Source organism: Mirounga angustirostris, unplaced genomic scaffold (assembly GCF_029215605.1).
Source record: "Mirounga angustirostris isolate CCGP_5_RB_7025 unplaced genomic scaffold, mMirAng1.0.hap1 SCAF_12, whole genome shotgun sequence".
NCBI classification, from domain to species: Eukaryota; Metazoa; Chordata; class Mammalia; order Carnivora; family Phocidae; genus Mirounga; species Mirounga angustirostris.
This window is the reverse complement of record NW_026991720.1, coordinates 30,042,078-30,069,231: the sequence shown is the minus strand read 5'-3', so window position 1 is coordinate 30,069,231 and position 27,154 is coordinate 30,042,078. Positions and strand designations below refer to the sequence as shown.

General features: G+C 36.1%; 1 pseudogene; it reads left to right on the top strand.

Annotated features, from left to right (window-relative positions):
• Positions 1–24,142: 24,142 nt before the first annotated feature.
• LOC135362185 (non-POU domain-containing octamer-binding protein-like) lies at positions 24,143–26,384 on the top strand (annotated as a pseudogene).
• Positions 26,385–27,154: the final 770 nt, after the last annotated feature.

Genomic DNA, 27,154 nt, shown 5'->3' with positions numbered 1-27,154 from the left:
GTTTTTTTAGAAACTCTGTGCAAGGGGTCTACAGGGAATTTTTTGTAAATTTAAAGAGCAGTGTCCTTCTTTGGAAACATGCAATATTTTTAGGATCCTCTGATATTATACTGTAAGACATAAGCCAACAGTTTACACATCCCTGTCCAGGAAGCTGAAAAAGAAAGTAACTCTGGGAGTTTAAACCTCTATTTTCAGCCTCCATTAGGACACTTCTATATCTTCTGTATAAATACAAAAAAGCACAGTCTGATCTATTGCTCACTTCAAAAAGACCCCTATACTAGGGTTTAAAAAAAAAATGCAGGTGGAAAGAGAACTATTCAGATTGAGTGAACTTCTTATTTTTTAAAATTACTTTTGTGAAAGCAGATTGTGGATAATGTGGGACATACATGTATTTATTTTCCAAATGCATTTGTTTTGTTATTTGATTGTTTAAGGTCAAACAAATAAGAGAAAGACCATATGGACTTCTTTTTCTCTAACTCTTGGTTTAAGAGGCGCATTAGTAAAATGGATAATTTATAGACAATATGGAGGAATAAATGCATAATCAAATTAGTACTTACTAATTCTTTGGCATTTCACATGTTTTATTCTGATTATCCCTCAGTACCATAAAGAAGAAATTATAAATCCCATTTTATGCATAGGGAAACAGACTTTAGAGGCTTGACTGGTCATTCATCCAACTAATATGTGTCAGGGCTGGCATAAGCAATGGACCTATAAACAACATAAAGAATGTGTGAATATTTACAGATTTGTTGCCTGTATATATTACAAAGCAAACCAGTACATAATTATAGCCAATTACCAAGATATATGTTACATGACTTGAAATTCATAATAATCTTTACACAGAATACAAGCAGGAAATCTACATTAAATATACAAAATAATGAAATATTATAAAATGTTGACTGTGTTAAAATTGCATCTGCCCATTAGCTACATTGGAAGATTAAGTCATAGAGCTTTTTCTTTGCTGAAGAAAATTGTCACCACTGAGACTTTTAATGGAACACACACACACACATACATACACACGCAACTACACATGTATAAATACACATAATCTGTGGAGAATATGAAAAGTACAATTATTAAAAGATATATTGAAGTAAATTATCAATTTACCAATTGATTAAAGCTTAGTCCAAAAGAAATTGCTTTGTGAAGGGGAAAGAAGAGCATCTATTAATATGATCTATTTCAGATCGAGGCAAGCTTGAAAGAATTGAACCTTCTCAGCATTTCATTAGGCCTTCTGCTGCTTCCTGCCATCCCCATGACCACCACACATATAAGTTTGATTCCACTCACAGAAGAATCATTTGAGCAGACCCAGAATGTTCTGTATAAATTGTTGCATTCATAGGAAACAGTGTTTGAGTTAACAGTGATCATACTTTAATCTGAAAAGTCCTGTTGATATATAGTATCAGATGCTGCTCAGAGTCTCTAGGAATTTCAACCTTTCCAGGTTACTTTAGGGTGATACAACAAAACCAGAAACACTGGAAACCTGTGGTACTTGAGTTTTCTGCAGTGAAGTGGAAGACTCAGAAGCAGAATGATACCTGAAATTGTCTCCTCCTCTAATGAATCTCAGCATCAATTCCTTTGCTAGACATAGAACATCACATATTTCATGTCAATTAAATATTTGACATCCTGGTGCCACTCTTATGGAATAGTCCCTGAAGCCTTCACAATGTAAGAGTCACTCTGGTTCTGATAATGTTCCCTAGATCCCCATGTTGTAAATTTCATGGTCCTAAACCCCTGTTGCAAATGTAAGGAAAGTCATGCAGTACATCAAATGCCTTGTGGTTTTTCTGTGAGCACTGTTTTTTTGTTTCTTTTTCTTTCCTAATACTTAATAATTTTAAGTGTTAGTGATTTAGTGATTAGCTTCAACTTGGGAGTAAGCAGATAACCAAAATCCAAGGATGGTATACATTTTAGAGTGCACGGATCTTTAAATTAAAGGAAAATGTATGCAATAAACCATGGGCCTTTGGCATCTCATAGATGTTTAGTTTATATTGAACCAGTGGCTTTTGTATATGTGTTATATATTTTTTACACATATTGTATTTAACTCTAGAAGAAGTATTTCTAGTCGTGAAGATCCAATAATAAGATATAATTTTAATATTTTAAATGGCAGTGACTATATTTAGCATAATATTTATAATTCCCCTTTTCCCTTACATGTTCATGTAAATTATCTTGTTAGGTATATTATTAAGTAAAATTTAAAATTATACCTATATTCTCCTTAAAAATTAGATAACTGCTGCCTTGTTTAGGTATTTTAGGTAAAAGACAAATTTAAACTAAAATATTTTGGGTGAATTTCCAATTTAAATGATCTCATCAGTGAATGACTAAAAATTATATTTCAATAGTCATACAATGAATGAATGAGTAAAACCTCAACTTTCTTTCAAGATAATAATTCTTAGGTTTTATTACCATAAGTAACATGTGGACTATGTAACACCCCACAGTTTGGGAGGTATGGCAATAGTTTTATAAAGTTCTATAATTCTTATCTATATGATGTAGTATGCAACTGGAAAACGAATCAAAACTAATTTTTTATTCTTCAGACTCTCTAGGAATTATTACATCTTATTTAAGTTTTTCACTACTATCAAGTATTCTACAAATTAGAATACTATTCTAATTTGTAGCTGACTGAGAAATAGCAAACATTGGTGAAGAGTTACAGTTAAAATAACCTCATTTTATTGGGATCCCTGTGATCCATGAATTTCATGATACTCTCTCCCTAATTGATTGGGAGAAAAAGATTTTCAGAATTGTAACTTAGATACCTTTGTTTGGGGTTTCGTATGTCAGAAAAATGAATATGGTGATAGATAATGTTGATACATATTCTTAGGTAAAACTCCTTTCCCTAAAAGTAAAAACCAAACCACTAGGAGAAAGAGAAGTCATCAGAACAACTACAGTTTTATAAATGAAACACAAGATAAGTTTACTTTCTCTTGATGCTACATCATTGCACGTCGTTACAGTGGCAACAATTTTGATCTATTTTTGGCTTTTGATGTTATAAGAAGTAATTTCAATGGTATTGCAAAAAGTGAGACAGAGCTCAAGACATTGTTGCTTTTGGACAGAACTACCTAGCAATTCATTACTGAGAAGTGAGCATAGCAAAGATGAACTTTTGATCGCTCATAGTTGGAGAAAACAAACTGTGTGAATTAACGTCATGCTTAAAAATTTTATATAGGTGGGGGGGGTAGAGAGGTGTGTGGGTGTATGCGTTTTCCCTTAGGGGAACTCTAGCAGTAGTGTTTGCTAGTTAGTAGAATTCTGGAGGGATGACAGATTAGCAAATGTTGAGATTTTACCATATTTAGCGTGGATTTTGACAGCTTTCCTCAACATATTGGAAATTAGGATGGGTTCAACAAGACCTGGAAAATTAATAAGATTTAGGACTGCCAAGTCAATAGTAATGGGCTGAGGAAAGTAACTAGAGGAGTCATCAGACTACTTGGTAAAGAGTCAAGAAAGTGCATTAGGGTGTGAACAGATCTCAGCAGCAGGAAGACTTCCTAACAAAGTATTGATCAGAAAAGAATGTGTGGCACTCACCCAGTTCTGAGCAGGTTCATTACAGGAAGTGGGGCAGACCACTAGAACTGTCCAGAATTTTGACCCCTACTTGAATCCTCTCAGGCTAGTAGTCTTTTACTTCTTCATGCATGATACATGTGTGCTTAATGACATGAACCTATCCAATTTTTCTTTTTTTTTAAGATTATTTATTTATTTATTTATTTATTTATTTATTTGAGAGAGAGGATGAGAGGAGAGAGAGAGAGCACATGAGAGGGGGGAGGGTCAGAGGGAGAAGCAGACTCCCTGCCGAGCAGGAAGCCTGATGCGGGACTCGATCCCAGGACTCCAGGATCATGACCTGAGCCGAAGGCAGTCGCTTAACCAACTGAGCCATCCAGGCGCCCTATCCAATTTTTCTAATCAACTACTCTTTGGTTTATTTCTCTTAAGCACTTTCACCTAGCTTTTATGAACAATAATGCTATATTAGCTTTCTTAAATGCAAAGAAACCTAGCAGATAACACACAGCCTTACTGATATTTTTGTGTCACTTCTTCCATTGCTGCCACAGTTATAGTTGGCTGTCCTATCAGTTGGTCAGGATCACCCTAAGAAATTTACCCATTGCCAATTGATGAAAATTGAATATGATTAAATCGTTAGGTAACATTGCCAAAGTGGAGTTTTTGTAGGTGTATCAAAACTCCAGACATCTGAAAGGAGTAGGCACATCTTGAAACACAAAGAAGGAAAGAATTTTTAAAATATGCATAAATACAACAATCAGTTTATGTAATTCTGGGGGGGAAATGTTAGAAATATTATTTGTTTATTCCAAAAAATTAAATATATCCATAGTTATAAAGTCATAATACATTATTAAAGTAAACTAAAAGTATCTCCAGTTTGAGAAATTTAAAAGATAAAGCCGTATTTTTTTTCATCTGCCTTAATGTGTCTCACAAGAGATGGAAATCCAGGTGCTTCTGGTTTCCATACCACTTTTCTTTGCACCTGTTAAAATTCCAATTTTGCTTTGAGAGAAAGAAAAATGATTCCACTTCTAGGATTATTTAGCTAGCTATGTGATGCAGAGGCAATTTTCAGATTTGCATTCTTATCACTGCTTCTGTAAGCTCAATTATTTTAACAAGGTCTTTCCAATTTCCCCTAATGTTTTTCATAACTACCTCAAGCTTACATTTAAGTCAAAACTCATTTTTGAAATAACTTATTTCTCCTAGACTTGAAGCTTTCAACATTGCACTTGTATGGAGTTCCTGTTTCTACATATTGACGTTTGGTGCAAAGGTTTTCTTTTTCTTCCAATGGGCTTATTAAGCTACAGCCAAGTCATTAATGTAACTTTTAGAGTTATATTTAACAGGATATTTTTAAATCGTTTGACATATTGGCTACTTATTCTGGTTACAAACCAAACATTAAAAGGAGAAGTTTCTGTGATACAAGAAAAGTAATTTCTAGAGATCAGCTTTACAACATAGTGCCTAAAGTTAACAATGTAAAATTTTGTTAAGATGGGAGCTCTCATGTTGTGTTCCTACCAAAAAAAAAAAAAAAAAAAAAGCCTAAGGGTAAAGCTTTTCATTTGACAAAGAAATTGTATGTAATTTTTTATTGGACTGAATTATTGTACTTGATGTTCAGGATTTTTAAACTCAGATTATGACATATTAATTGCAGGTAATTTTGTAAGTCATTCATATATTCAATGCTTTATTGAACAGAAATGTATCTCAAACTTCTTTAAGAAACTATTAGGAATACTTTATATCAATCTGTTTTATGCTGAATGGCAAATGTTCTCAGAAAAATAAAGCCATCAAAACACGGCATCAAATCCTCTAAATGATACATTAACTTTAAATTAGATAATTATATATTAATATCTCATTAACTCTTAAGATATTTCAACTACAATGTATATGTATCATACCTAACACTTAGCAAGTTTGTATCCTTTCTTATAATTACTTTCTTCTCCCAAAAAGCTATGTTGTGCTTTCTGAATTCAGCTGAGCATAGTGTGAATTATGCATCTTTTACTGAGAACATCTCACTCTAATTAAAAATACCCATGTTGGTCCTAATATGAGTTACAAGTTACCAAAGATTTAAAGAAAGGTTTAGTGAGACAGATTGGCTTTCATTCTTAAACTTCGTCCCAGTTTGATTTGTGTGAATCTGTGATTTGGCTGAGATTACAGTACATGGCTTCAGAAATTAAATTGTCTTTGGAGATTATTGCTATTGTGCATATGTAATTAAGTATACTCATTATTGTCTATAAAACTGTAAAAACCTGCAGTTTATGGGAAGAATATAAACCCCATGATTTCAAATCAATCAGTTGCAGAGAGTTCTGAGATGTTCCAACCATTAGTTTTGTGGAAAACTTTAAGAAACACAATATTCCTGCAGTCAGCCTAGATGTATAAAGTAGTAAAAGCTATGCCATATTAATTAAACAAGCATTCATTAAGCACCTGCTGTGTATTTGCCACCATGTAATCCAAGGTGTAAGAGAGTTATGGGATGTTATATTTGAAGGAACTTTAGAGAAAGTCTTGGTCCAATTTTCCTACTTTATTGTCGAGACCTAGAAAATACGAATGATTTAAGTTCTCACCTCTAAAATTAGCACCAGTACTCGAATTAGAACGTACAAGAAAAAACACAATTAAAACAAGTGAACCTAAGAGCTCAGAGTACGTGTTGAGTTGCCTAAAGATAGGAAAGTGTAACCGTACACATTACACAGTGATGCCATGGGAAGGAAAGTCAAGGAATGATTAAATGTAAAATCTGATCTTATTGTTACATCTAGATCATAGTCCTCATCTTTTTCAGAAATAGTATCAATCACTTTTACTGATTCCATATGAAAGATGAATTCTCTGTTGATTAAGGCTATTCATAATGACAGAAACATGTGCTGAATTAATTAATACTTTTATAATACCCTGCATTTAATCATAGCATCAGCACAACTCTTACATGTGTATGCAACATATCTATTTGCTCTAATGGTAATGCTTACTAAACTCATACGGCTTTGAAAATCCCTTGAAATAACTCCCTGGTGATCTAAATCCATAGTTTGGGAACCAAACAAAAGCTCATGAGAAAGTTCTTCCTTCAATGGCATATGCAACATTTTTGAAGACTTGAAGACTCTTTTCTAGGCCTCATACCATGAAGAAAAAGGAAAGGCGTTTTGTCAGTCTAAACAAATACAATTCATGAAAATGCTAGCATACCAGATTCAAAAGATGGCTTTCAACAAATTTGTATTGCTCTTTGAGACAATACTGTAAACATTTATAAATAAAGCAACGGAGAATCATTAATATATCTCATAGCAATCTAGAAATTAAGCAGACTAACCCTATGTCAGCATAGGGTTGACTTCAAATTTTGTAAATATTATTTGCATGTTAAATTATTCACCTGTAATTGAAGACAATTTTATGCTATCATTATCACCAGTGTTCAATAGATTAGCATACTTTGCCTTTCACCTACTATTTTTTACCCTCTCCTTCCTATAGCATCACTGCATGGAAGCATTAGAGCATTTAGTCTTATATTTTCTGAGCTGTGGTTCCCTTCCATTAGCTTCATTATTAGAGATGATTCTAATACCTTTCTTCCTGAATGAACCCTAAGTTTGCTATTCTTTTTTTTTTTTTCCTTATTTCTTACAGGGCTCTAAATATAATTTCAGGCATTCCTCCAAAATTGCCATGAAGTAACAAGGGAGTAGCTGTAGAGCTATTTTTATTTTTAAAGGATAAATTGTAGAAATAGTAATACATTGTACCAAATTACACTTTTCTTAAACAAAAATCTAAGCCAAAAATAGGACACAGACCTTCACTGTTCTATTCCATATATTTCATATATTACAATAGACTTTCTTATTAACATCAGGCATACGTTCTGGGCTTTTAAATTTCTTCATAAGGTAGATAAGCTTATCAAAATACTAGCTATGAAATAGAAGGAAAATGGAATATAGAAGCAAATTCTTTCTCACTTCTAATGGTAGGTCACAATAAATAATACTATAGTTAATTCGCCTAAAATGTGCCATGTTTTTATATCTCCTCCTGCATTAAGATATTGAGAAGGAAAAATCATGTCCAAATCATTTTGGAATCATTTAAAAATATCCTTATGATAATCATATTGTCAAATCAATATTTTAGATATTTCAAGAAACTAGAGATAAGATTCAATATAATTATATCTCTGTTCTGTGAAGTCTTACTATAGAAACATTTTGCTCTCCATTTAATGTAGTAGAAGTCATATAATCAATATTACAATTCATGTTTCTATCTAAATATGCTAATTATATCTTACTATGTTTTAGGCCAGAAATATTTTCTTAGCATACAGGTATTCGTTGGTTAGCATTGTAAGGTCCTGACACCCACCAATGCCAAAGTGTGGAGAGGGGGGATTTCGCCACACATACAACAAGAAATGCCCCAGACCAACTAGGTGTCCTACAAGTCAACTGGATTTTGACATTGTCCACAGGTTAAGGATTCAGTCCTGCAGGTATACTCCCCCACCACCTGCACCCTCCACCACAACCCCCCTCACCCTCGCCACTTTAGATGTCAGTTGCAAGCTTAGGTAGTCACCTGCAATTCTAACTGACTGGCTAGAAATCAGAGGTTTCCATGATCGCCTCCTTAGGTTCGATTAACTTGCTAGAGAGGCTCACAGAACTTAGAGAAACATTATACTTACTAGATCATTGGTTTATTATAAAAGTATATAACTCATGAACAGAGAGGTGGAAGAAATGCACAGCGTAAGGTCTGTGGAAAGGACACAGGGCAACCATGCCCTCTCCAGGCATGCCATTCCCCCCATATCTCCATGTGTTCACCAACCCAGAAGCTCTCTGAGCTCCTTCCTTTTGTTTTGTTTTGTTTTATGGAGGCTTCAATATAAAGGAATGATTGATTAAATCATTGACCCACTGGTGGTTGAACTCAATCTCCAGCCCCTCTCCCCTCCCTGGAGGTCAAGGGTGGGGAGTGGGGTGGAACTGAATGTTTCAATCCTCTAATCACATGGTCAGTTCTCCTGGCAACCAGCCTCAATCCTTGGGTGCTTTCCGAAAGTCACCTCATTAACATAGCAAAAAATAACTATTATTCTCAACACTTAGGTAATTCCTAGGGTTTTTGGGAGTGTGAGCCAGGAACCATGGACAAAGACCAAATATATATGAGAAATATATTTTGGTCATCTCAATGACCAAATAGACGTTTTTCTTATAAATCACAGCATTAAATATTAAAGTACATGTGTTAGTTTAGGCTATGCAAATACAGAAGTAAGAAAATCCTGTTTTAAATTAACAAGAAATATACTGAAATTAAAAATCCTTGAGTCAATCAGTCTGTCTGAGTGATTCTGTCCTATTTTGAGCTCCTTTGTCGGTACCACTTAAATGATAATAAACAATGAGTAATTTTAGAATTGAATATGTTCCAGGCACTAGAACATCTAACAGTAAGAAGTGTGATAATGAATTATATAGTGGTACAGGGGTGTTACAAAGGAAAGAGTGATCATATCTGCAGGGGGGAATTAAGGAAACATTCACAAAGGAAAGGTCACTTTAGTATGGTCTGATAGAATGAATATGGCACTGCCTGGTGTTCAAGAATGGAGAGTGTCCAAGGACTAACAGATGCAAAACCTGTAAATGTGAGAATTTGGTATGTCTTTGTGGTTCGGTGTGTGTGTGCGAAGCTTATCTATCATGCAGCCAGCGCAAAGCCACGTGGGCAGCAAATTAGGGAAATACCTCTCGCTCTACAAAAGGAATTTTATTTTATCCTGTCAAAGACAGGGACTGGCTGAAGAATTTCAAGTCAAGAGGTAACAATGTAGCTGTGCTTTGAAAAATTGATTGAAGTGGTTTGAAATTGAAAGCAGAAAAGCCAATTAAGAGTTTATTGTAATGGCTTAAGAGAAAGAAAATGAGAATGAAGATGTAGTAAAGGAGAAAGACACCACTTTTAGAAAGTAGAAGTGAAAGGATAGAGTGACTGACAGAAAATGCGAGTTGGTGGGAGGAAGGTGATCACTCTCTCTAACCTGGTCGATAGATTCAGAGTAGGACAAGACAAAGAATGCAGGAACAGTAGTTTTGTTGAAGAAGAGGAGTTCATTTTTGAATATATTAAGGGTAAAGTATCTGTGGAGATGTTTGGAACCTACAACAACTTTATGAATGAATGAAGGATTCTTCAGTGTGCCTATTTTGCTATGCTTGGAATCCATGTCCAAAATGCATTGTTTGAGAGTACTCAATCCATGATACCTTCCTAGCTTTCAGTGCTATCCTTTCCATTCACATATTCATGTGTTCGTTAATAAATTCATTCAACAGATATTTGTAGATTTTGCTAAGTAGGCACATGAATGCATCATTAAAGACCACAGTCCAGCCTTCCACTACTTTAACTTAGCAGGGAATACTTTAGAAGTAAACTAACAATCAGAGTATTGTGTGGTAAGCACAGATTGACTGCATTCAAAAACAGTAGTTTATTGTTTAATTTACATTTATGCAATTATTAGGACAAAAGGTAATTATTACATAGTTGTATTTCTACCTATGGCTTTCCTGTGTACATCATTAGAATATTTATTTGTTAGAAAAATTAATGATTTTAAACATAATTTGTCTAAGGTCTTTATTTTTGTGATATTAATAAGCCTTTCTTATTGAACATTTTATTGTCCTCCACATTTTATATTTAAATATTGTTTGTTGTTTGTATTCTATTATTAAAACTGTAATAATGTGTTTACACTTTAAATTAAAAAGTACCTCAGAAATGGAGATTCCATATGTGAAGGTGCATCGCTTTGTGCCTAGCAGAGATGCACATCCATACTTTTTTTCCCATGTTTTTTACTTTCCTTTCTAGTCCCTTCATGTATGCTGTCTAATGTTCTAGTTATGTCCAACATACTTGCTCTTCCATACTTCATTATTAAGTCTTTGAAAGAAGAAACCAAATTTAGGATGTCTTTCTGTTCTCATCGATCCCTATCATTATTAATCATTTACACAATAAGCATTTATTGAGTACCCAAAATATAACATTCAGGAGATGTTGGGATACATAAAATATGCCTTAAGTGCATTACAGAAACTCAGAAGAGGTGAAATTTATGGTAATGAGAAAATATGAGCAGGAAATTGCTCAAAAATGCCCATAAAAAGTAGGTAATGATATTACAAGTAGAGAGAATAAGTTTAAAGATTCATAGGCTTTAAATGATAAGTATGTTGGAGGCAGTAGATGGTTCGGGCAGCCAGAGAGCTGCACGTGTAGAAGAAAGTCATGTAGGCTGAGAAAGGTAGACTATGTCAGATGGTGAAAGGTTTGTTGTGTCTTAGCAAGAAATTTAAGGGTTTTTTTGGATTTTGTTTGTTTATTTGTTAGACACTGAGAGATGCCAATTATTTTAATCAGGAGAATGCTATGGGTACATGATTTTAAAGGGGCCTCTTCTCATATAAGACAGGACGGATGGGGCCCCTGGGTGGCTCAGTCAGTTAAGCATCTGCCTTCGGCCCAGGTCATGATCCCGGGCTCCTGGGATTGAGCCCCACATGGAGTCAAGCCCTGCATGGCGTCGGGCTCCCTACTCAGGGGGAGTCTGCTTCTGCCTCTGCCCCTCCCCCTGCTTGTGCACCCTCTCTCATACACACACACTCTCTCTCTCTCTCTGAAATAAATAAAGTCTTAAAAAAAAAGAAAGGATGGATGGATTGAAGAGAGGAGATGCTGAACATGTTAGCACATAGTTATTTTAGTGCTAAATGGAGTTATTACACTCTATTCATGCGTATGTGTTGTGTGTCTGCACATGTTTATGTGTGATTTCTAAAAAAATGCACGTTGAATATGTATGTTTTGTAGGGAGGCATACAGGGTGTTTGGTACAGATACAGAACTTTTATAGAAAGTATACTGAATTGGGTCAGGTTAGTACCTATCTGTGTCGATGGAAGATGATTATTGAGTATTAAGTATTGAGACCAGGATGTTAGCTGAAGAGGAATGGGGAGATTAGAGTAATTTTTATCTCCACAAGTCAGTACTACCATTTTAACAACCATGTTTGTTTGTTTGTGTTCCATTATTTTCAGTGTGATTGAAAGGTAATTACTAGTAGCATGTTAAATAATGTGTAAGATAAGGTAAAAGTAGATATGATCACTGAAATGTATGTTTTAAAAATGGAAAAAATACTAGAATTAATAAAGTGCACACTGCTTATCTAAAAATTAATGATTAAAATTAAAATGAAGCAAAGCACAAAACAAATATTTGTCAAGCAGCACCAACAGTTGTGGAGTTTTATGTTTTCATTTTTGGCACGCCAAATATGCTTTTTGTGATATATATTTTTTCAGAACTATAAATGACAAATTGATTTTGAACAAATGAGTACAAGAAACATTTTAAGAATATGTTGAGCTGACAGAAGCTACACGTATAGGGTAAGTGATTAAAAAGTGGAAAAAAGGCGGCTGCCTGGGTGGCTCAGATGGTTAAGCATCTGCCTTCAGCTCAGGTCATGATCCCAGGGTCCCGGGATCGAGTCCCGCATCAGGCTCCTGGCTCAGTGGGGAGCCTGCTTCTCCCTCTCCCTCTGCCTCTCCCCATGCTCATGCTCTCTCTCTCTCTCTCTCTCTCTCTCTATCTCTGTGTCTCAAATGAATAAATAAAATCTTTAAAAAATTTTAAAAAAAGTGGAATAAAGGCAATTTGGATAATAAAACAGAAAAAAAATAAGACTGATAGAATGTTTTAATCCACAGTATAAAGGTTTTGGAACCTAATCCATTACATGAAGTCTCTATAAGGTCCTAAAGAGAAGCTATCATAAAACATCTGGAATATCTGCAAAGTAACAGTTTACTGGAAAGGGAACTAGAATTGGGAGGAAGAAGTTCATGATCAAGGTTGATAGCTCAGATTAATTGTCCCTATATTATTTATTTGGTCATTCTTACATTTTTCAACGTAATAACTTGACAAAGAATCTTTACTTCTCTGAAAACCAAGTTCACGTTTTATTGTAAACCCATGTGAGAAACAGTCTAAAACATCCATTTTGTCTTTTTAAATTTTTGTTACTAAGTAAAGAAAATATAATTTCTGGTGAAATAAATCAGCATTGCAGTGAAAAACTTACTTAAAAAAATTGATATAGTGGCACTGGGCTGGCTCAGTTGGTAGAGCATGCAGCTCTTGATCTTGGGGTCTTGAGTTCAAGACCCACGTTGAGAGTAACGTTTACAACAAGGAAGGAAGGAAAGGAAAAGAAAGGAAAGGAAAGGAGGAAGGAAATTTAAAAATAATATCAATGCAATACATAAAATAGTCTAGTTCATATCACATTTTATGTCAAATATAAGCTACCCTTATTTAATGGGCTTATAAGTTTTAGAAATGTAAGGAAATTCAACACTCAGCGTTCCAGATTCCTTACTTTGCAGATGAGGGAACTGAGACCCAGGGAAATTAAGTGCCTCCCATGAGGCAGGGGCAAAATCCAACTCTCTTTCCTGGTCTATGTTTCTTTCTGCTACACAGCATTGACGTGTATGTCGTATATTCAAGTTTAAAGTATTTTAAAGGCAACAGTTCATAAAGCAAACAAAATGATTTCTAGTTACTGTAACATTTTTCTAGCTTGAGATTGTTATTTTAGTCTTGCATAGTTTAAATAAGATATTATGTATACTTCACATTTAAGGAAAGAAATATATATATTTCAGTTTTGCCACTGATATAACCTAACATTTAGAAAATTTTCATATCCTGTTACCTGGGTGTTAGGTCACTGTGACAATAAAAGACGGCATCCTCTCTTTGTTTGCTAGTTCGTTATTAATATTTTCTATGACATGGGTAAAAGTCAGTAGCATTATTGGCAAGATATACAATATCTGTCTTGTGGTAACAGATAATCTGTTCCCTTTTTGGTGTTCGATCAATGAATACATGGCTTTTTATCTAGTGTCATTAAACTGAAATTTTAAAACTAAATTCTAGATATTACCAAAAGTAATCCTTTACTATAAAGGTAACTCTCTGATTTATAATAAAAAATAAAACAGTTCTGAAACAAGGTCACTTAGCGTTTTGGTTTTAATGAATAGGTTAAAATAACGACCCAGAGGAAAACTTGTTAGTATTTCAAAGTAGAATTGGCCATTTAAAATAACGCCGTTGTCTTGGAGATTAACATCGAAGCAGTAGTGTTGACATGGGCTTCCACGTGTGGTGATCTTTGGTCATAAAGGATCCCAGTACTCCCAGCTGACATCAACAAGAAGGCACGAGAATATAGTTCAATTACCAGTGAAATTAGCAACCCAGGTTTTCAAAGTTTCCCTTAATTGTACAAATTGATTTCTCTAAAAACAGGAGTTTGATAAATAACCTGTGGTTGGGCTCACATAAAAACTTATAAATGAAAGCATCTCTGGGCATGTTCTACTTTCTTAAGTTAATATATTATTAAACTATCATTTGTATATAAATTTATTTATATTGAGTAAAGATATGACTGTCAATTGATAAATTGAATGTGTAATCCCTTAATTGGGAAAGATGACTCAAAACACTTGTGTGCTGATGAGCCCTACTCTTCTTTTGAGCTGCCTGAGCAGAGCACTCTGATAAATTGAATGTAACCTTTTCAGTATAGCTCAATGATAAATGTTTCATTACCTTATGACAGAGTAGAATAGAAAAATGACATTTGTATTATACTTTGATCATGGACGTCTGGCCAAAACAAAAACAAAACAAAAAAGGAAGAAAAAATGGAAATTTCTGATTTAACTCCAAAAAATTCGAAAGGAAAAGTGATTACATATAATATTTGCATTAATCTACTTCTTAAAGTAACTTGTTCAATTACAACAATATGCATAAATGTGCATAAGCATCCATGTATATTTATAGATATGGAAGTAAAATTAAAAAGTAATTGATAGTCTACTATTGTAGGGGAGATATATTTTATTTGGCCTCCAAACTGGAGAATTAGAACTCTTTGAGGACGTTGTACAGACTTATCATCAGATCCTACCAAAATAGAGATTCAATATTTAATTTTTTGGTCAGTATTTATTCAATTTGTTCTTTCACATGTTTCACAAATATGTATAGAGTCTATTTGTTTATCTTCTCTCTTGCCCACAAGGATGTAAACTGCAAGAAAGCAGTGACATGGCCGCCTTGAGTATACCTCGTACTACCAACTATGCCTACCCAGTAATAGGCCTTCAGTAAACATTGATGAATGAATGAGTGCCAGATTCTGAACTGTGTGTTAGGTATATGCTGCTCACCAAAACAAGTGTGACCTACTCTATTAATGTCCAGCTGAGAGGGTGGAGCTAGGATAAAAACATCAAATACTTAGTCAATAAATATTTAATGATAATTGTGTGCAACAATAGGAAGAAAAAAGAATTTTTTTTCAGATGTGAAAATGTCATTCTTGTTTGATAGTAAATCTTCCACATTGCCATAAAATATGCATTCTACAAGGCTCACCAAATTACTTAAGTTTAAGCTCAAAAAGAGAAAGGTAAAGAATATGTAGTCTAAGAATTTCTGGAAGTTTATATTCTAGAATTAAGGGTGTGAATTTGCATAGAGTTACTTATGGTGACCTATTAGCATAAAAGGCCTTTAGAGATTGCAGGTACTATTACACGGGAGCTACATTAAAACCTTTAAGATGCAGATGTCCCAACATGAGTTTTCAGACACAGCTCTGGGAGGAAACCTTAATGATCACTAAATTCAGAAGGTGTTTGTAAATGTTTTCATCTCCACATTCATCTCAAATGTTTCTTCTACAACCTAGTTAATGTTTTAGTATATGTGCTGCCGAAGCGAGCACAACAACCTAGTTAATGTTTTGTATTCTATCTCCCTCTCCTCTGCATCAAGAGTTACTCTCCTAAAACTAAATAGGAGGATTCAAACAAGACTATAGACAAAATTTTGTTTGCTAGAATCGATCCCAATTGCAGCAGCTAAAGAAATTTATAAATTAATAAAATTATAGGAAATAATAAATTCTTTTTTTTATTCTTTTTATTTTTTTTAAAGATTTTTATTTATTTATTTGTCAGAGAGAGAGAGAGAGCACAAGCGGGGGGAGCAGCAGAGGGAGAGGGAGAAGCAGGCTCCCCACTGAGCAGGGAGCCCGATGTGGGACTCGATCCCGGGACCCTGGGATCATGACCTGAGCTGAAGGCAGACGCTTAACGACTGAGCCACCCAGGCGTCCCAGAAATAATAAATTCTAATATGAGGCACTTAATATACTGCTTAACACCTTTGTAGCCTTTGTTGTGCTTACTCAACCCTGTTTTCATCATGAAGGAATGGAAAAATATGCAAACCCAGATTTTTGAAAGAAATACGAGATAATCACCCTCACTATACAAGGTAACTTCTTTTAGAAAGTTATAAACAGGGCGCCTGGGTGGCTCAGTTGGTTAAGCACCTGCCTTTGGCTCAGGTCATGATCCTGAAGTCCCAGGATCGAGTCCCACATCAGGCTCCCTGCTCAGCGGAGAGTCTCCTTCTCCCTCTGACTCTCCTCCCTCTCATGCTCTCTCTCTCTCATTCTCTCTCAAATAAATAAATAAAATCTTAAAAAAAAAAAAAAGAAATTATGAACATAACCTCTTTTAAAAAAAAAACAACACACTGTCCCAAATCATTTACAAGTTTTTGGAATTTATTTTTAATTGAGTTATATGTAAAACTTTGTGAAAATATCTATTACATAATATGATTAACTCCCCACTGAGTCCTTTCTGTTTTGGTTGAGTCTGAAAGCATGCCACAGCAAATGTGTCACTAATTCCACAGATTTGGCGTTGTCCTACATCTCACTGAGCACCTACTAAGATCTGTAACACATACCTACCAAGGCATATATTTTAATTTCACTCAGTTACTTCCTATAATTATTCCACCTGCTGCAGCTCTTGTATTTTATTTGTATTTTATGTTGTAATATCATGGCATTCCAAACTGGTCTTCGTGATGGCATCTTTCAATGGTTCAGTCTCTTTTGATGGACTTTCTATTGCTTAGTTACACAGAATACAACACAGCCCTGTGAGGTGTTATAAAAAGACTTCCTAAGTACTTAGATAGTCAAATTCATTATTAATTTTTTACTCAATAGTTGGCAATACTTATTGAATATTTACTTTATGCTATGCTCTCTGTCTTATTTAATTTTTAGAACCACCCTATGGGGTAGATACTGTTGTTATTCTAACATTATAAGTGAGGAACTTGGTGGTTATGAAGTAATTTGACAACAACCATGTAGCTGGTGAATAGTAAAACTGGAAATCAAACCAGGATTGTCTGTTTCCAATGTAAGCATGCTTAAGGTCTGCGCTATGAATAGACAGATATGTTGAATTACGGCCTCAGGAGAAGACATTTTATCTTAAATAATAAATTAATGAATAAGTGAGTGAATTAGTGCATAAAATGTATCTCAACACTAAAGAAAAGCAGGAAGATATTATCAAGAATTGAGGAAAATTCTAATCCAGAGGTTGCTTATCTTTGATTTTCACATTTTAGTTCTTAGCTTCAAAATAGGAAAATAATTTTTTTAAACTTATATATGAGAAGCATAGGCATATTACAGCCTTTATTTTCCTTCAAGAATTAGGAGTCTAAATATACATTCAAGAGGCACCTGGATGGCTCAGTAGGTTTAGCCTCCAACTCTTGATTTTAGCTCAGGTATGATCTCAGGTTTGTGAGATAGAGCCCCACATTGGGCTCCGTGCTGGGAGTGGAGCCTGCTTAAGATCCTCTCTCTCTCTCCCTCTCCCTCTGCCCCTCACTCGCCTGCTCTTTCTCAAATAAATAAATAAATAAATATACCTTCAAATTTGTTTTAGTGGTATGTTCCTTATCATACAAATTATGTGAGTTAATAGATGATATGTCAGTAAGTATATATTTAATATTTGTGAAACTCAGCTTTCAGTACTTTTTTTTTTTTTTTTTTAAAGATTTTATTTATTTATTTGACAGAGAGAGACACAGCGAGAGAGGGAACACAAGCAGGGGGAGTGGGAGAGGGAGAAGCAGGCTTCCCGCAGAGCAGGGAGCCCGATGCGGGACTCGATCCCAGGACCCCGGGACCATGACCTGAGCCGAAGGCAGTCGCTTAACCAACTGAGCCACCCAGGCGCCCAGCTTTCAGTACTTTTTAACATGTTTTTATCTCACTAAAGTCATCTGGGAAATGCCATAAAAATATCTCAGTATAAATTGTTCAATTGGTTACTTATTTGCCCTGTCTTAATTCAGTTATGAATCCCCTTAACCTAGGTAATGGGCAGCCACTGTAATCTACTGCCATGGAAATAAAATAATATCATGTGGTTAAGATGAAACTACAAGATAATGAAAATATAACTAACTTATTATGTATTTATACCCATGCATATTTTCTGATTCAGAACCTTAATATGAATTTTCCTTGCCATTTCAAAATTAAATTACATCTCCCAAGAGTTTATTCTGATGCTGTTTTCGTGAAAATACAAAATTTAATGAATTTTAAAGGAGATCATTTTTGCTTTTCCCTATAGAAAATGGAGGACTTTTGGCAAATAAAATAGGACACATATCTTTTTCTGGTCATTTTGTCTTTTCTGATCTAGCTCTCCTGCTTTCTCAAGTCCTTTTTGACAATGAATGAACTATATTCTGAGCTCTGGCATTTGCAGTGATTTGATAAAAATCTTTTAAACTGTCCTTAAACTGGCCTCTCTAGATGTCAAATAACTGATTCTGTGTAGGCACTGGAGGAAGTTCTTCCTGCTTTTATCCACACAATTGGGAGTTTTAGAGAGTCTGATGAATTTCCGATTTTAGAAAAATATGGAAAATGCTTGCTGATTATGCTGCAAATTTGTCCAGCCCCACGTTGTTTATTCATGACTTTAAAAGCAGCATATACTACAATTTATTTTACATCTATAGATTGTTAGGTAGAATGCTCCATTAATGTTCACCATTTAGAAGTATTTTTCATTTGTTATTTCCTTTTGTTTTGCTATAAATAAAACAAGATCTATAGAGGGAGTGCATTGATCACTCTCTAGAACTACACAGGCTGGCTTGGAACCCAGCTCCCCATTCACTAGATATGGGAAACTTGGGCAAGTTGCTTACACTTTTTAAGGTCAGTTTCCTCATCTGTAAAATTAGGATCATAAAATACCTACTTTAGATGGATGTTTTAAGGATAGATGGGTCTTTAAATACATAGGAAAGTGCCTAGCATGTTAAAAAAAAAAAAATCAGTAAGCATTAGCTAACATTACTATTTTCAATATAGACTTTTTTTCTTTTTATCAAACTCAAAGCTGATGAGATAAGCAAAAGGCACAAGAAACCACGCTCATATCAAAGTGATGGATGAGTTCCATTTTAGAATGTGAAAAATGACAGAACAATCATGCAGGTGCAGAGAAATTAATATATGTAGATATTTGGGTATGTCATTATTTTTATGCTGCTGTTTCTAAATAAAGCAGGATGCTTTCAACACCTCAGAAAGGATTTTTTTTTTTTAAGATTTTATTTATTTATTTGAGAGAGAGAGACTGAGAGAGAGAGAGCAGGAGAAGGGGGAGGGTCAGGAGGGTCAGAGGGAGAAGCAGACTCCCCGCCGAGCAGGGAGCCCGATGCGGGACTCGATCCAGGGACTCCAGGATCATGACCTGAGCCAAAGGCAGTCGCCCAACCAACTGAGCCACCCAGGTGCCCCTCAGAAAGGATTTTAAAAATAGAATATAAGGTATCAATGTTGTTAACTATGTAAAATCTACATACAAATGTAACTGAAATTGAACTGAGGAATGAAACAGGTTTCAATTGATCTGAAGATTAAAAATAACAAGAAAATTAAGTTGAAAATAACCTTTTAAAAAACAAAAATTGCATGGCATGACTTTTGTTCTTTATCATTTTTTTAAGATTTCCAAACAGAGTCATTTTCCTGTTTTAGTTTTTTACACTATTAGAGTTTAACAGCCAGAATAGCATGAAACCTTTAAGGAAACAACATTTTTCCAGATTTAAATTTTAATCATATGTCTTAGTGAACTTCCTCACTTTTATTAATAGAAATAAACAGTAACATTCAGGCAAATTAATATTATTTTAATTATAATTTTGTCTTTTTATGATTGTAACTTACAATGAAAAAGGATCAAGGTAAAGGCCCTTTTCTTTTTTATCCTTTAAGAAATATTCTGTTTTTAAATTTTTTTTTTTTAAGATTTATTTATTTATTTATTTGAGAGAGAGAGAGAATGAGAGACAGAGAGCATGAGAGGGAAGAGGGCAGAGGGAGAAGCAGACCCCCTGCCGAGCAGGGAGCCCGATGTGGGACTCGATCCTGGGACTCCAGGATCACGACCCGAGCCGAAGGCAGTCGCTTAACCAACTGAGCCACCCAGGCGCCCTTAATTTTTTTTTTTTTTTTAAGATTTTATTTATTGGCGAGAGAGAGAATGAGACAGAGAGCATGAGAGGGAGGAGGGTCAGAGGGAGAAGCAGACTCCCCGCTGAGCAGGGAGCCTGATGTGGGACTCGATCCTGGGACTCCAGGATCATGACCTGAGCCGAAGGCAGTCGCTTAACCAACTGAGCCACCCAGGCACCCCAGAAATATTCTGTTTGTAATGGTTCTAAATTTTGGTAGTTTTCAAAATTATTTTTTCCTTGGCCTAGAGTCCTGGGTGTGTTTTTCGTGAGAAAGAAAGAGGGAAAGAGATAAAGAGGGAGAGACAGAGAGGAAGGAAGGAGAGGGAAAGGAAAGGAAAGGAAGAAAGGAAGAAGTTAAGAGAGAGGAAGAAAGAAGTGTGGAGTTAGGGAAGGGATTAGAAAGGTATTTTGCTGGCATTTATCATATTAGCGGAAATAATCAGAGAAATGTTTTTGCTTTGTTTTAGCTTTCATAACACCACAAGTAACTGAAGAAATTAACAATGAGTATAACAGAGTAACCATGCTTATAATTTATCTTCTGAAACAACGTATAAGTATTTGTCATGTTAAAAGAAAAAATACCACCGTAATAAATTATCTTATAGCTCTTATGAAGTGAAAGAATCCAAAGAACTCTCGAAAGTCACCCTGATGCTTTAGCTGCACATTTAAGTGCAATATTCTAAGTTCCAAGAGTTGGACATTCAACTGACTACACCACCCAAGTGCCCCTAAGTTGTTGTTATTTTTAAGTAAACTCTGTGCCCAGTGTGGTGGGGCTAGAACTCACAACCCCAAGATCAAGAGTCATGTGCTCTACTGACTGAGCCAGCTAGGCGTCCCAGTTCTAAGATTGCAAAATACCGTAATTGTACCCCTTTCTCTGCAACCATAGCCCCCCTTTTTTTGTTTCTCCTTTTAAAATTTCACTTGTGTCCCATCCTTCTGCTCTGCTTTCATTTTTTTTTTTTTTACCCCATTAATCACCTCCTCTTTGGAAGCAGAGATGTTGTGGAGACCTTCTTCTGTATGCTCATCTTACCTGATCTTTCTGTTGCTTTTAACATTTTAAATACCAGCCCCCCCTCCACCTGCAGTGCCATTGAATTTAAGTTGATATTACTGATTGTCTCCAACATCAACAGCAGTGGTATCAGTAGAATGTAAAGTAAGCAAGTGAACATCAGAAGCAGCTCTTTATCTTCCATCAAATTAAAACAATAATAAAATAGTTACTCCTTAAAATACCAAAGAAATGCAAATAGCCACTTGTGGAATCATCTTTTAAATGCTCCTAACTTGAAGCCAATGATCAGCTCCTTTGTGGCATATTAAAGCTGATATTTAGCATTGTCAAATGTAAGACGTTAAGCAAGAAGCCACATATATTTTGTTTGTGCTTGTAAATCAGTGATAACATTTATGAAACAGGGTTGAGGGTACTAATTATGTCAAGTAAGAAGAAGTAGGTAAATCTGGCTGACATTTGTTGGAAAGTTCTTTATTAAATGTTAAGAAACCCAAATACAGTTAGCTTTTCATTTAATCAAGTTGTGTTTCCAGTATAAATGAATGGCTATTGAAGTCTTTATATCCCAGACTTTTCTTAAATGCTTCACTGAATGTTTAATACTCTGGCTTCCCAGTTTAGAGCTTCTTTTAAAGGAGTCTTTCATAAAACTTGGGACAGAAACTTGCTCTAGATGACTGCATGGAGAGTTGTACAAAAGAGAAACAAATTATAAAAGCTCAGTGTTACTTGGTTGCTTAAAATTTCTCTCTTCCTCTTTCTTTCTACAAAAAAAAAATGGCATTAATCAATGACCTACTTTAGTTTCTAGAGCCTAAGTAGCTGAAATTTTTATATAAAGGTTCATATAAAATCATTTTATTAAGTGAAAAGGGAACTAGACAATCTTTTGAAATTAAGCAAACAAAAATTTAGCCAAGATAATAAAGAGCTTATTTAACACATTCAAAATTACTTTACTTCACATACTCTCTAAAATTGTGTAAATCAATATCCTCATCCAGAGTTGCTCTGAATAGTCTTCAGTGTTTTTGGTATCTTCTAGAATTAATCTTTATGACTAGCATTCCCTACAGTATCCTCTGTCCATTGGAAGTTCATGGGGCTGGAAGAAGGCAGACCTGGGTCTGATTCTGTTTGAACCACTTGTGTATGTTAATTCTGATGTGTTAAGACAATTGACACTCAGCAGGATTAAGTTATCTGGAAAGGAGATTCATAATTTGTTCCTTGACTTTTTCATTGGTTTATTGTAAGAAATAAAAGAAACATTATTTGTTTCCAATCTGTAGTTACAGATTAATTGATGTAATTGTATTCAAATGAGACCTTACTACTTGGCTGGGTCCCATGAAGGGTTAGTTTCTTTCTACACTTGCAGATGGTTGCTGTCAATCACCAGAAGAAATGGATGATAAAACATAGATTCTTAGAAATTCTACCCCAATTGTTGAAAAGCAACCCAGATCTTAATGAAACCAACAGTTTCTAAGAAAGCGTTTTAGGACCTTTGCCATATGGCACAGTTTGAAGGGTAAGAAAAAAAAAATTGTGGGAAACACCTAAATATTATTTTTTTCCAAAATATAGTCTACTGATTACATAAATTCTGACTCTCTGAAATTTAACTGATTATATTACAATTATTCTTTTATTTTGATCAACACAGATATTTCAACTAACCAGTTCTATCCATAGTAATAATGATACTGGATTCAGTAGAATTAGCTATTCACCTTAATAAAAATAAGTTATTGTTGCCAAACTACTACTTCACTTCATGCATCTCTAGACAATCTCTGAGGGCCATTTTCCAAAATACTTTCCAAAACATCTTTTGGCACTTCAGATCTTAACAACTTGTGAGTAAGTTTAAAAATGTTTATTTTAAAATGCCATGTAAATATCATTTTTAGTTATAATATATGAGTTATAATCAGAATTTTGCTGCGGTGGTGGGAAAAACTAAGTTCTTGAGATAATATATTTTTTTGACCTTTTAAGCCACTTTTATTTTGGTTTCTGTTACAATGTATAGATCTTTAAAAAGAACATGGATCAACCTAACTAAGTTTAGAAGAAATGGGGGGGGGGGGTTCATATCACATGAGCATCAAAAGAGGTAAAATAGCATGGCAGGTTAGTCTAAAGAATAATATATTCAAGCATCAAAATAGAAATTTTAAGTATTTGAATTGATGCCATTCTGAAGAAACATAGGTCAACTATGTTTCTGTAGTAACTTATGTATCCTTATAGAGAGGTGGTAATTGTTCCTGACTTGGAGGATGCATTTTCAGGAGTAAAAATTACCTTCTGAGAGCATGCAAACCAGCCATTCAATGACACTCAGTAAAACCATATTTTCCATATTCTAGCGTGTAAAGGTATTCCACTGTGATCACTTGCCCTCCAATTGGGACAAAAGAGTATGTATCTCACTTCATCTTAAAATTCGCACAGGTACTTGGGTCACCAGTAGAAATAATTTATTTGCATCACCCCAGGACCCAACATAGTAAAATATCACAAGTCTTCCTAGTATGTAAGTTGTTTAGGCATAAGATCTTAATTTGTGCTGCAGTAAATAAAAACTAGCTTTTCCCTTTATCCTGACTCTTTCCCCCAGAGTAGGATAATGTCTTGGTTTAGGAATCTATTTTCCAAGGTGGATGTGACAAGCACCAGAGGTGGACTGTGCTAAGTCCCTGTCAGGTCACACTCCTCCTCCGCTGAGGAGGTCAAGGCTGGGGGGAGTAGAATTGGGTTTCAAGAAGTAATCCAAGAGGATGTATAGTGTCGCTGTTACTCTGAGGAGAGAACAGTCGGTAGAAGGATGCAAAAATGCAGAGCAATAAAACCTTTAACTTGGAGAAACAAAACCATACTCCAAGGAAGCATCGTCAGCATCACCACCAGCAGCACCACCAGCAGCACCAGCAGCTGCCACCACCGCCACCGATACCTGCAAATGGACAAGCCAGCAGCCAAAGTTAAGGCTTGACTACTGACCTGAAGAATTTTAGGAAACTAGGAGAGAAGAACTTCACCCAGCGTAGCCGGCTCTTTGTGGGCAATCTTCCTCCTGACATCACTGAGGAAGAGACGAGGAAACAACTTGAGAAATATGGGATGGCAGGCGAAGTCCTCAGTCATAAGGATAAGGGCTTTGGTTTTATCCGCTTGGAAACACGAACCCTAGGGGAGATGGCCAAAGTAGAGCTGGACAAGATGCCGCTCCGTGGAAAGCAGCTGTGTGTGCGCTTTGCCTGCCATAGTACATCCCTGGCAGTCTGAAACCTTCCTTGGTGTGTTTCCAATGAACTGCTGGAGGAAGCCTTTTTGGTGTTTGGCCAGGTGGACAGGGCTGTAGTCCTCGCGGATGATCGAGGAAGACCCTCGGGAAAAGGCACTGCTCAATTCTCAGGGAAGCCAACTGCTCGGAAAGCTCTGGACAGGTGCAGTGAAGGCTCATTCCTGCTAACCACATTGCCCTGGCCTGTGACCGTGGAGCCCAGGGACGTTGGATGATGAAGAGGGACTTCCAGGGAAGCTGGTGATGAGGAACCAGCAATGTCACAAGGACGGAGAGCACCCGCCCAGATCTGCACAGCCTGGCTCCCCTGAGTGTGAGTACGCCCCGTGCCGGAAGGCTCTCAGTGAGATGGAGAAGCAGCAGCAGGACCAAGTGGACCGCAGCATCAAGAAGCTCGTGAGAAGCTGGAGATGGAGAAGGAGGCTGCTTGCCATGAGCACCGCGTCAGGCTAATGAGGCAGGATTTGATGAGGCGTCAAGAAGAACTTCAGAGGACGGAAGAGCTGCACAACCAAGAAGGGCAATAACGAAAGCAACTGGAGCTCAAGCAGGAGGAGGAGGGCAGGCGCCGTGAGGAAGAGATGCGGCGGCAGCAGGGAGAAATGAGGCAGCGACGGCAGGAAGGATTCAAGGGAACATGCCCTGATGCAAGAGCACAGGAGACAGGGATGGGCCAGTGGCTGTGGGAGGTGCTATGGGCATCAACAACAGAGGCGCCATGCCCCCTGCTCCAGTACCAGCTGGTACCCCAGCTCCTCCAGGACCTGTCACCATGATGCCAGATGGAACCTTGGGATCGATCCCACCAACAACTGAACGCTTTGGCCAAGCTGCTGCAATGGAAGGAATTGGGGCAACTGGTGGAACCCCTCCTGCATTCATCCATGCAGCTCCTGGAGCTGAATTTGCTCCAAACGAATGTCTCCGATACTAATAAAAATTTCAATGTCTAGTTTCCCCAAAACCCTTAAAAGAAGGACCCTTTTTGGACTAGCCTGAATTCTGCCCTGGAAAAGTGTTAGGGATTTCTCCCAATAGTTAGGTCTTCCTTGCCTCTACTACTCTGAGGGAGTTTGCTGGAGGCTGAGGGCAAAGGAGGGGCGATATTTAACAAATCAGTTCTGTGTGGTATATCGTTTAACTAATTGATTCTGTGTGGTGCATTTCTGAAGTCTCATGTGTGATTGTTAAGGGTCTGGGGTGAGGTGGGATGGGGAGGAACTATGGCAAAATGGATCCAGTTAGAGCCCCCATTAATCTTGATCATTCCATTCTTTGTCCATCCTGTTGTATTTGCTTTCTCATTCTTATACCCTCCAACCCCAGAGACACTGCCGCATACACCACAAAAACAAACATCCCCCAATGACCTTAGCCCCATTGTTCCATTCACTCACAGGTGGGAATTCAGGCCAATGGCCACAGAGGTCACAGACAACATACATACGGTTCTGTTATATCCCATATATTACCCCTTCATGTCCTAAGGAAGACATTTTCTCTTACAGATTTTCATTTTAGTGTATCTTTGAAAAATCTTGTGTTAAGTTGCCTCCAACTTTTTTCTCCAGTAAGGACGACCCAGGAACGGCCCTTTCGTGTCTATGATGTTGCTGTTCACAGATTTTCTTGATAAGCCTAGTACAATCTTGGGAACAGGGTTACTGTGTGCTAAAGGTTGAAGAGTAACTCTTAGCCTTGCCTATCTTAGGTAGTTACGCTATGCATTTTTTTACTGATAGACCATGTATGATTTGTCCCTGATATCTTTGGAGTTTTTCTGAGAAATGGAGCAGTAATGCAGCATCAACTTATTAAAATACATTTTAAGCCTTAAAAAAAAAAAAGGAGTAATCCAGATAGATATAAGGCATATAAATGACCTTGATAGCAAGACATGGTTTTTCTGTGGCTTTTTTTTTTTTTTAATTTACTTCTTTCCTTCCCTTCATTGGCAGCAGTAGTATGGGGATTGCCATTTCATAGTAAAACTTCCCTCAAGTTACTGCATTGGAAGCACAATTTAATTACTACATTCATATTAATCATGAGTTTTGTTTTGTTTTATTTGGCTCAAATACTTAATCAAATTTAGGGAAGCACTAAGAAGTAATATCACAACTAATATTGCAAAGAAGTAAACATATCCTAATGTAAAAACTCAAAACTACATCCTAGTTATTTTTTTTACATCCTAGTTATTTTTTGTTTAACCCTATTGTTTAAGGTGGGATATATATAGTTACAGGTTTTTTTGTTTTTTTTTAATCCCCCTTCTCATTTATTTGTCTTGGGAAATATTCAGTCAGAAGTCACCAAACCCCTTGTTAAGAATATTATATAATTTATGTAAGGAGAGGATGGGTAACTATATTCTGTGAATAATCACCCTGCTTTCCCACTATCATCTCCTAGACCTGAGATTCCCCTAAATTGTTCATATTGTCTTCTGTGATGAAAGTGCCACCTCCTTTTATTTCTTCCTTGCAGTCATATATGGCTTAAATTGAGCTCTTTCCAAGTCCCTTGACACATTCTGT